Source organism: Opisthocomus hoazin, unplaced genomic scaffold (assembly GCF_030867145.1).
Source record: "Opisthocomus hoazin isolate bOpiHoa1 unplaced genomic scaffold, bOpiHoa1.hap1 HAP1_SCAFFOLD_81, whole genome shotgun sequence".
Taxonomy (NCBI): Eukaryota; Metazoa; Chordata; class Aves; order Opisthocomiformes; family Opisthocomidae; genus Opisthocomus; species Opisthocomus hoazin.
In genome coordinates, this window is record NW_027448990.1 from 52501 (window position 1) to 62500 (window position 10000).

A 10000-nucleotide genomic window follows, 5' to 3' on the forward strand; every position below is an offset into this window, starting at 1 on the left:
CGCAGGCGGGCGCGACCCGGCGACCGAGGCCCCCTTGACGGGGCGGCTCGCTCCGCAGCGGGCGGCGGTGCGGCAACCGAGAAACCAGAACGCCGCAGCGACGGCTGCGGCGGAAGAGGCGGGGGGACGCCCCGACCTCGCGGGCCGCTCTCGGGGCGCACCCACGCGGATGCGGCCCACACAAGGCTCGTGGTTTCGGTCCGTGTCTTTCGCTTTTTGCCTGGCCCCGATCGTCTCGGTTCGTCCGCCCCACCGCCCGGCGCTGCTTGCGGCCGGCACCCACGGGTAACCCGGCCCGAGGCCCACACCGGCGCCTGGCGTGCTTTAGGACACCTGAGGGCTCGCGGGGCCGCGCGGCCGTCACACAGCCCGGTTCGGTAAAGAAGCCCGAGGAACCCCAACCGAGCAGGTAGCGGGATGGGGGGGGGTGCGGGGTGACACGGGGAGGCACGCGCCCCGCCGCTTCCACCACCGCCGTCTCTTTGCTCGTCACGGTCCGCGCCGCTCGGAGGGAAGGGGACAACACCTCGCACGAGACGGGAAGCGACATTGGAAAGGAGACCGCCCGGCCCGAACACCGGAGCCCCGCCGTGGCTCCCTATGACGGGGAGTACGGAAGACCCGGCCCGCCGGGGGCCCTCTCCGACGCCACCCGAAAAGCCTCATCGATCAGGAAAGGGAAGGGGAACGGAGGAGAAGCGGAGGCCCCACGGCCACGGTTCCTGGGACAGCGACGGCCGCACGCGCCGGCCCCCGAACCCCGAACCTCGGGCAGGGCTGGGCAGCACAGGCGCGGGGCCCTGCGTGCGAGCGAGCGAGCGGGCAGCGTCGACAGCAGAAGCCCAACGCGGCTTGGCCACCGGCAGAGCCGGACTGCCGTAGAGGCTTCTCTGCAACGTGCCCGCGGATGGCTGCTGTTAACGGGCGTGGGGAGGGGGGGGGAGCCACGGCAGGCTCCACTCCCAAACCCCGGCCCTACAAGCGTTCGAGTGCCGGAGACCGCCGCCCGTCTCGGCCCGGCCCTGGAGAAACCCCTCTTGGAGCCCTCGCTCCAGTCGGCAACGGCCACCGGAGCCTGCGGGCAAGCAGCGGCTTCGCGCGGCTTCTGGCAGTCGGAAGCGCCGTGCGCGATAGGTAGGAGGCAGAACGGCCACGGCCAGGGCCGCCGGGCAACGCCCGAGTCTGCCGGCTGAGCCGCGGGTGACAAGCGTTCGAGTGCCGGCGACCGCCGCCCGTCTCGGGCCGGCCCTGGAGAAACCCCTCTTGGAGCCCTCGCTCCAGTCGGCAACGGCCACCGGAGCCTGCGGGCAAGCAGCGGCTTCGCGCGGCTTCTGGCAGTCGGAAGCGCCGTGCGCGATAGGTAGGAGGCAGAACGGCCACGGCCAGGGCCGCCGGGCAACGCCCGAGTCTGCCGGCTGAGCCGCGGGTGACAAGCGTTCGAGTGCCGGCGACCGCCGCCGGTCTCGGCCCGGCCCTGGAGAAACCCCTCTTGGAGCCCTCGCTCCAGTCGGCAACGGCCACCGGAGCCTGCGGGCAAGCAGCGGCTTCGCGCGGCTTCTGGCAGTCGGAAGCGCCGTGCGCGATAGGTAGGAGGCAGAACGGCCACGGCCAGGGCCGCCGGGCAACGCCCGAGTCTGCCCGCTGAGCCGCGGCTGACAAGCGTTCGAGTGCCGGCGACCGCCGCCGGTCTCGGCCCGGCCCTGGAGAAACCCCTCTTGGAGCCCTCGCTCCAGTCGGCAACGGCCACCGGAGCCTGCGGGCAAGCAGCGGCTTCGCGCGGCTTCTGGCAGTCGGAAGCGCCGTGCGCGATAGGTAGGAGGCAGAACGGCCACGGCCAGGGCCGCCGGGCAACGCCCGAGTCTGCCGGCTGAGCCGCGGGTGACAAGCGTTCGAGTGCCGGCGACCGCCGCCCGTCTCGGCCCGGCCCTGGAGAAACCCCTCTTGGAGCCCTCGCTCCAGTCGGCAACGGCCACCGGAGCCTGCGGGCAAGCAGCGGCTTCGCGCGGCTTCTGGCAGTCGGAAGCGCCGTGCGCGATAGGTAGGAGGCAGAACGGCCACGGCCACAGCCGCCGTGCAACACCCGAGTCTGCCGGCTGAACCGCGAGTAGCTGCAGCGGTTCGATGGCGCTGGTCCGCGAGCGCCAGCCCTCTGCCCTAGTATACGGACAGCGAGGTCCCCGGCCCCGGCGGGCTCGAAGAGAACCGTCTTCCCCCAGCGGGGAGGCGCGCGAGCGCCGCCGACTCTTACCATGACGTAACTGGAGGCAGCGCAAAGCAGCGACCCCTTCGGCAGCTCCGAAGAAGAACCGGGCAAGACGTCTACCTGCCAGAACCGCGGTGGAGCCAAAGTCCCGCCGGAGCGAGGTAGACGAGGCATCCCTTTCCGCCGGCAGCTCCGGCGGCCACATCGGGCACACCGGACCCGGCGGACGGTAAAACGGGTAGACCTGGCCTCCCTGCCGGCAGAACGGGTAGACGAGGCCTCCCTGCCTGGAACCGGGTAGACCTGGCATCCCTGCCGGAAGCGGGTAGACCTGGCATCCCTGCCGGTAAAACGGGTAGACCTGGCCTCCCTGCCGGCAGAACGGGTAGACGAGGCCTCCCTGCCTGGAACCGGGTAGACCTGGCATCCCTGCCGGAAGCGGGTAGACCTGGCATCCCTGCCGGTAAAACGGGTAGACCTGGCCTCCCTGCCGGCAGAACGGGTAGACGAGGCCTCCCTGCCTGGAACCGGGTAGACCTGGCATCCCTGCCGGAAGCGGGTAGACCTGGCATCCCTGCCGGCAAAACGGGTAGACCTGGTCTCCCTGCCGCCAAAACGGGTAGACCTGGCCTCCCTGCAGGTAAAACGGGTAGACCTGGCCTCCCTGCCGGCAGAACGGGTAGACCTGGCCTCCCTGCCGCCAGAACGGGTAGACCTGGCATCCCTGCCGGCAAAACGGGTAGACCTGGTCTCCGTGCCGGTAAAACGGGTAGACCTGTTCTCCCTGCCGGCAAAACGGGTAGACCTGGCCTCCCTGCCGGCAGAACGGGTAGACCTGGCCTCCCTGCCGCCAGAACGGGTAGACCTGGCATCCCTGCCGGCAAAACGGGTAGACCTGGTCTCCCTGCCGGTAAAACGGGTAGACCTGGTCTCCCTGCAGGTAAAACGGGTAGACCTGTTATCCCTGCCGGCAAAACGGGTAGACCTGGCATCCCTGCCGGTAAAACGGGTAGACCTGGTCTCCCTGCCGGCAAAAAGGGTAGACCTGTTCTCCCTGCCGCCAGAACGGGTAGACCTGGCCTCCCTGCCGGTAAAATGGGTAGACCTGGTCTCCGTGCAGGTAAAACGGGTAGACCTGGTATCCCTGCCGGCAGAACGGGTAGACCTGGTCTCCCTGCCGCCAGAACGGGTAGACCTGGCATCCCTGCCGGCAAAACGGGTAGACCTGGTCTCCCTGCCGGTAAAACGGGTAGACATGGCCTCCCTGCAGGTAAAACGGGTAGACCTGTTCTCCCTGCCGGCAAAACGGGTAGACCTGGCATCCCTGCCGGCAAAACGGGTAGACCTGGTCTCCCTGCCGGTAAATGGGTAGACCTGGTCTCCCTGCCGCTAGAACGGGTAGACCTGGCCTCCCTGCCGGCAACATGGGTAGACCTGGCCTCCCTGCCGGTAAAACGGGTAGACCTGGCATCCCTGCAGGTAAAACGGGTAGACCTGGCATCCCTGCCGGCAAAACGGGTAGACCTGTTCTCCCTGCAGGTAAAACGGGTAGACCTGTTCTCCCTGCCGCCAGAACGGGTAGACCTGGCATCCCTGCCGGCAAAACGGGTAGACCTGGCATCCCTGCCGGTAAATGGGTAGACCTGGCATCCCTGCCGGAAAAACGGGTAGACCTGGCATCCCTGCCGGCAATACGGGTAGACCTGGTCTCCCTGCCGCTAGAACGGGTAGACCTGGCATCCCTGCCGGTAAAACAGGTAGACCTGGCCTCCCTGCCGCCAGAACGGGTAGACCTGGCATCCCTGCCGGTAAAACGGGTAGACCTGGCCTCCCTGCCGGCAGAACGGGTAGACCTGGTCTCCCTGCAGGTAAAACGGGTAGACCTGGCCTCCCTGCCGGCAGAACGGGTAGACCTGGCCTCCCTGCCGGCAGAAGGGGTAGACCTGTCCTCCCTGCGGACAGAGCGGGTCGCCCGTGCTGGAGGCCCGTATGCAGGGGTGCCTGCACGGGGTGGGAAGGGGCGGCGGCGGGCTGCCTGTGCTCTCTCAGCCGGGGCGGCGGTGGGGGGGCTTGCGGGGGGTGGCTTGGGGCGGCAGGCCGGTCCTGCCGGAGGCCCGTATGCAGGGGTGCCTGCACAGGGTGGGTGGGCCGGCGGCGGGCTGCCTGTGCTCTCTCAGCCGGGGCGGCGGTGGGGGGGCTTGCGGGGGGTGGCTGGGGTCGGCAGGCCGGCCCTGCCGGAGGCCCGTATGCAGGGGTGCCTGCACGGGGTGGGAAGGGGCGGCGGCGGGCTGCCTGTGCTCTCTCAGCCGGGGCGGCGGTGGGGGGGCCTGTGGCGGGTGGCTGGGGGCGGCAGGCCGGCCCTGCCGGAGGCCCGTATGCAGGGGTGCCTGCACGGGGTGGGAAGGGCCGGCGGCGGGCTGCCTGTGCTGTTTCAGTCGGGGCGGCGGTGGGGGGGCTTGCGGGGGGTGGCTGGGGTCGGCAGGCCCGCCCTGCCGGAGGCCCGTATGCAGGGGTGCCTGCACGGGGTGGGTGGGCCTGCGGCGGGCTGCCTGTGCTCTCTGAGCCGGGGCGGCGGTGGGGGGGGCTTGCGGGGGGTGGCTGGGGGCGGCAGGCCGGCCCTGCCGGAGGCCCGTATGCAGGGGTGCCTGCACGGGGTGGGAAGGGGCGGCGGCGGGGTGCCTGTGCTCTCTGAGCCGGGGCGGCGGTGGGGGGGCTTGCGGGGGGTGGCTGGGGTCGGCAGGCCGGCCCTGCCGGAGGCCCGTATGCAGGGGTGCCTGCACGGGGTGGGAAGGGCCGGCGGCGGGCTGCCTGTGCTCTCTCAGCCGGGGCGGCGGTGGGGGGGCCTGTGGCGGGTGGCTGGGGGCGGCAGGCCGGCCCTGCCGGAGGCCCGTATGCAGGGGTGCCTGCACGGGGTGGGAAGGGCCGGCGGCGGGCTGCCTGTGCTCTCTCAGCCGGGGCGGCGGTGGGGGGGGTTGCGGGGGGTGGCTGGGGTCGGCAGGCCGGCCCTGCCGGAGGCCCGTATGCAGGGGTGCCTGCACGGGGTGGGAAGGGCCGGCGGCGGGCTGCCTGTGCTCTCTCAGCCGGGGCGGCGGTGGGGGGGGTTGCGGGGGGTGGCTGGGGTCGGCAGGCCGGCCCTGCCGGAGGCCCGTATGCAGGGGTGCCTGCACGGGGTGGGTGGGCCTGCGGCGGGCTGCCTGTGCTCTCTGAGCCGGGGCGGCGGTGGGGGGGGCTTGCGGGGGGTGGCTGGGGGCGGCAGGCCGGCCCTGCCGGAGGCCCGTATGCAGGGGTGCCTGCACGGGGTGGGAAGGGGCGGCGGCGGGTTGCCTGTGCTCTCTCAGCCGGGGCGGCGGTGGGGGGGCTTGCGGGGGGTGGCTGGGGGCGGCAGGCCGGCCCTGCCGGAGGCCCGTATGCAGGGGTGCCTGCACGGGGTGGGAAGGGCCGGCGGCGGGCTGCCTGTGCTGTCTCAGTCGGGGCGGCGGTGGGGGGGGTTGCGGGGGGTGGCTGGGGTCGGCAGGCCGGCCCTGCCGGAGGCCCGTATGCAGGGGTGCCTGCACGGGGTGGGTGGGCCTGCGGCGGGCTGCCTGTGCTCTCTGAGCCGGGGCGGCGGTGGGGGGGGCTTGCGGGGGGTGGCTGGGGTCGGCAGGCCGGCCCTGCCGGAGGCCCGTATGCAGGGGTGCCTGCACGGGGTGGGAAGGGCCGGCGGCGGGCTGCCTGTGCTGTCTCAGTCGGGGCGGCGGTGGGGGGGGTTGCGGGGGGTGGCTGGGGTCGGCAGGCCGGCCCTGCCGGAGGCCCGTATGCAGGGGTGCCTGCACGGGGTGGGTGGGCCTGCGGCGGGCTGCCTGTGCTCTCTGAGCCGGGGCGGCGGTGGGGGGGGCTTGCGGGGGGTGGCTGGGGGCGGCAGGCCGGCCCTGCCGGAGGCCCGTATGCAGGGGTGCCTGCACGGGGTGGGAAGGGCCGGCGGCGGGCTGCCTGTGCTGTCTCAGTCGGGGCGGCGGTGGGGGGGCTTGCGGGGGGTGGCTGGGGTCGGCAGGCCGGCCCTGCCGGAGGCCCGTATGCAGGGGTGCCTGCACGGGGTGGGTGGGCCTGCGGCGGGCTGCCTGTGCTCTCTGAGCCGGGGCGGCGGTGGGGGGGGCTTGCGGGGGGTGGCTGGGGGCGGCAGGCCGGCCCTGCCGGAGGCCCGTATGCAGGGGTGCCTGCACGGGGTGGGAAGGGGCGGCGGCGGGGTGCCTGTGCTCTCTCAGCCGGGGCGGCGGTGGGGGGGCTTGCGGGGGGTGGCTGGGGGCGGCAGGCCGGTCCTGCCGGAGGCCCGTATGCAGGGGTGCCTGCACAGGGTGGGTGGGCCGGCGGCGGGCTGCCTGTGCTCTCTCAGCCGGGGCGGCGGTGGGGGGGCTTGCGGGGGGTGGCTGGGGTCGGCAGGCCGGCCCTGCCGGAGGCCCGTATGCAGGGGTGCCTGCACGGGGTGGGAAGGGGCGGCGGCGGGCTGCCTGTGCTCTCTCAGCCGGGGCGGCGGTGGGGGGGCCTGTGGCGGGTGGCTGGGGGCGGCAGGCCGGCCCTGCCGGAGGCCCGTATGCAGGGGTGCCTGCACGGGGTGGGAAGGGCCGGCGGCGGGCTGCCTGTGCTGTTTCAGTCGGGGCGGCGGTGGGGGGGCTTGCGGGGGGTGGCTGGGGTCGGCAGGCCGGCCCTGCCGGAGGCCCGTATGCAGGGGTGCCTGCACGGGGTGGGTGGGCCTGCGGCGGGCTGCCTGTGCTCTCTGAGCCGGGGCGGCGGTGGGGGGGGCTTGCGGGGGGTGGCTGGGGGCGGCAGGCCGGCCCTGCCGGAGGCCCGTATGCAGGGGTGCCTGCACGGGGTGGGAAGGGGCGGCGGCGGGGTGCCTGTGCTCTCTGAGCCGGGGCGGCGGTGGGGGGGCTTGCGGGGGGTGGCTGGGGGCGGCAGGCCGGCCCTGCCGGAGGCCCGTATGCAGGGGTGCCTGCACGGGGTGGGAAGGGCCGGCGGCGGGCTGCCTGTGCTCTCTCAGCCGGGGCGGCGGTGGGGGGGCCTGTGGCGGGTGGCTGGGGGCGGCAGGCCGGCCCTGCCGGAGGCCCGTATGCAGGGGTGCCTGCACGGGGTGGGAAGGGCCGGCGGCGGGCTGCCTGTGCTCTCTCAGCCGGGGCGGCGGTGGGGGGGGTTGCGGGGGGTGGCTGGGGTCGGCAGGCCGGCCCTGCCGGAGGCCCGTATGCAGGGGTGCCTGCACGGGGTGGGAAGGGCCGGCGGCGGGCTGCCTGTGCTCTCTCAGCCGGGGCGGCGGTGGGGGGGCTTGCGGGGGGTGGCTGGGGTCGGCAGGCCGGCCCTGCCGGAGGCCCGTATGCAGGGGTGCCTGCACGGGGTGGGTGGGCCTGCGGCGGGCTGCCTGTGCTCTCTGAGCCGGGGCGGCGGTGGGGGGGGCTTGCGGGGGGTGGCTGGGGGCGGCAGGCCGGCCCTGCCGGAGGCCCGTATGCAGGGGTGCCTGCACGGGGTGGGAAGGGGCGGCGGCGGGGTGCCTGTGCTCTCTCAGCCGGGGCGGCGGTGGGGGGGCTTGCGGGGGGTGGCTTGGGGCGGCAGGCCGGTCCTGCCGGAGGCCCGTATGCAGGGGTGCCTGCACAGGGTGGGTGGGCCGGCGGCGGGCTGCCTGTGCTCTCTCAGCCGGGGCGGCGGTGGGGGGGCTTGCGGGGGGTGGCTGGGGGCGGCAGGCCGGCCCTGCCGGAGGCCCGTATGCAGGGGTGCCTGCACGGGGTGGGAAGGGGCGGCGGCGGGTTGCCTGTGCTCTCTCAGCCGGGGCGGCGGTGGGGGGGCTTGCGGGGGGTGGCTGGGGGCGGCAGGCCGGTCCTGCCGGAGGCCCGTATGCAGGGGTGCCTGCACAGGGTGGGTGGGCCGGCGGCGGGCTGCCTGTGCTCTCTGAGCCGGGGCGGCGGTGGGGGGGCTTGCGGGGGGTGGCTGGGGGCGGCAGGCCGGCCCTGCCGGAGGCCCGTATGCAGGGGTGCCTGCACGGGGTGGGAAGGGGCGGCGGCGGGGTTCCTGTGCTCTCTGAGCCGGGGCGGCGGTGGGGGGGCTTGCGGGGGGTGGCTGGGGGCGGCAGGCCGGCCCTGCCGGAGGCCCGTATGCAGGGGTGCCTGCACGGGGTGGGAAGGGGCGGCGGCGGGGTTCCTGTGCTCTCTGAGCCGGGGCGGCGGTGGGGGGGCTTGCGGGGGGTGGCTGGGGGCGGCAGGCCGGCTCTGCCGGAGGCCCGTATGCAGGGGTGCCTGCACGGGGTGGGAAGGGCCGGCGGCGGGCTGCCTGTGCTCTCTCAGCCGGGGCGGCGGTGGGGGGGCTTGCGGGGGGTGGCTGGGGTCGGCAGGCCGGTCCTGCCGGAGGCCCGTATGCAGGGGTGCCTGCACGGGGTGGGAAGGGCCGGCGGCGGGCTGCCTGTGCTGTCTCAGTCGGGGCGGCGGTGGGGGGGCTTGCGGGGGGTGGCTGGGGTCGGCAGGCCGGCCCTGCCGGAGGCCCGTATGCAGGGGTGCCTGCACGGGGTGGGTGGGCCTGCGGCGGGCTGCCTGTGCTCTCTGAGTCGGGGCGGCGGTGGGGGGGGCTTGCGGGGGGTGGCTGGGGGCGGCAGGCCGGCCGTGCCGGAGGCCCGTATGCAGGGGTGCCTGCACGGGGTGGGAAGGGCCGGCGGCGGGCTGCCTGTGCTCTCTCAGCCGGGGCGGCGGTGGGGGGGGTTGCGGGGGGTGGCTGGGGTCGGCAGGCCGGCCCTGCCGGAGGCCCGTATGCAGGGGTGCCTGCACGGGGTGGGAAGGGCCGGCGGCGGGCTGCCTGTGCTCTCTCAGTCGGGGCGGCGGTGGGGGGGCTTGCGGGGGGTGGCTGGGGTCGGCAGGCCGGCCCTGCCGGAGGCCCGTATGCAGGGGTGCCTGCACGGGGTGGGTGGGCCGGCGGCGGGCTGCCTGTGCTCTCTGAGCCGGGGCGGCGGTGGGGGGGGCTTGCGGGGGGTGGCTGGGGGCGGCAGGCCGGCCCTGCCGGAGGCCCGTATGCAGGGGTGCCTGCACGGGGTGGGAAGGGCCGGCGGCGGGGTGCCTGTGCTCTCTCAGCCGGGGCGGCGGTGGGGGGGCTTGCGGGGGGTGGCTGGGGGCGGCAGGCCGGTCCTGCCGGAGGCCCGTATGCAGGGGTGCCTGCACGGGGTGGGTGGGCCGGCGGCGGGCTGCCTGTGCTCTCTGAGCCGGGGCGGCGGTGGGGGGGCTTGCGGGGGGTGGCTGGGGGCGGCAGGCCGGCCCTGCCGGAGGCCCGTATGCAGGGGTGCCTGCACGGGGTGGGAAGGGCCGGCGGCGGGCTGCCTGTGCTCTCTCAGTCGGGGCGGCGGTGGGGGGGCTTGCGGGGGGTGGCTGGGGTCGGCAGGCCGGCCCTGCCGGAGGCCCGTATGCAGGGGTGCCTGCACGGGGTGGGTGGGCCGGCGGCGGGCTGCCTGTGCTCTCTGAGCCGGGGCGGCGGTGGGGGGGGCTTGCGGGGGGTGGCTGGGGGCGGCAGGCCGGCCCTGCCGGAGGCCCGTATGCAGGGGTGCCTGCACGGGGTGGGAAGGGGCGGCGGCGGGGTGCCTGTGCTCTCTCAGCCGGGGCGGCGGTGGGGGGGCTTGCGGGGGGGTGGCTGGGGGCGGCAGGCCGGTCCTGCCGGAGGCCCGTATGCAGGGGTGCCTGCACGGGGGTGGGTTGGGGGGGGCGGCGGGAATTTTTTGGTTTTTGTTGCTTTTTTATTTCTTTTTCCGCTTTTGAAACAGAGACGCCGCCCCGTCCTCGGGCGTTTCAGCCGAGCTGATGG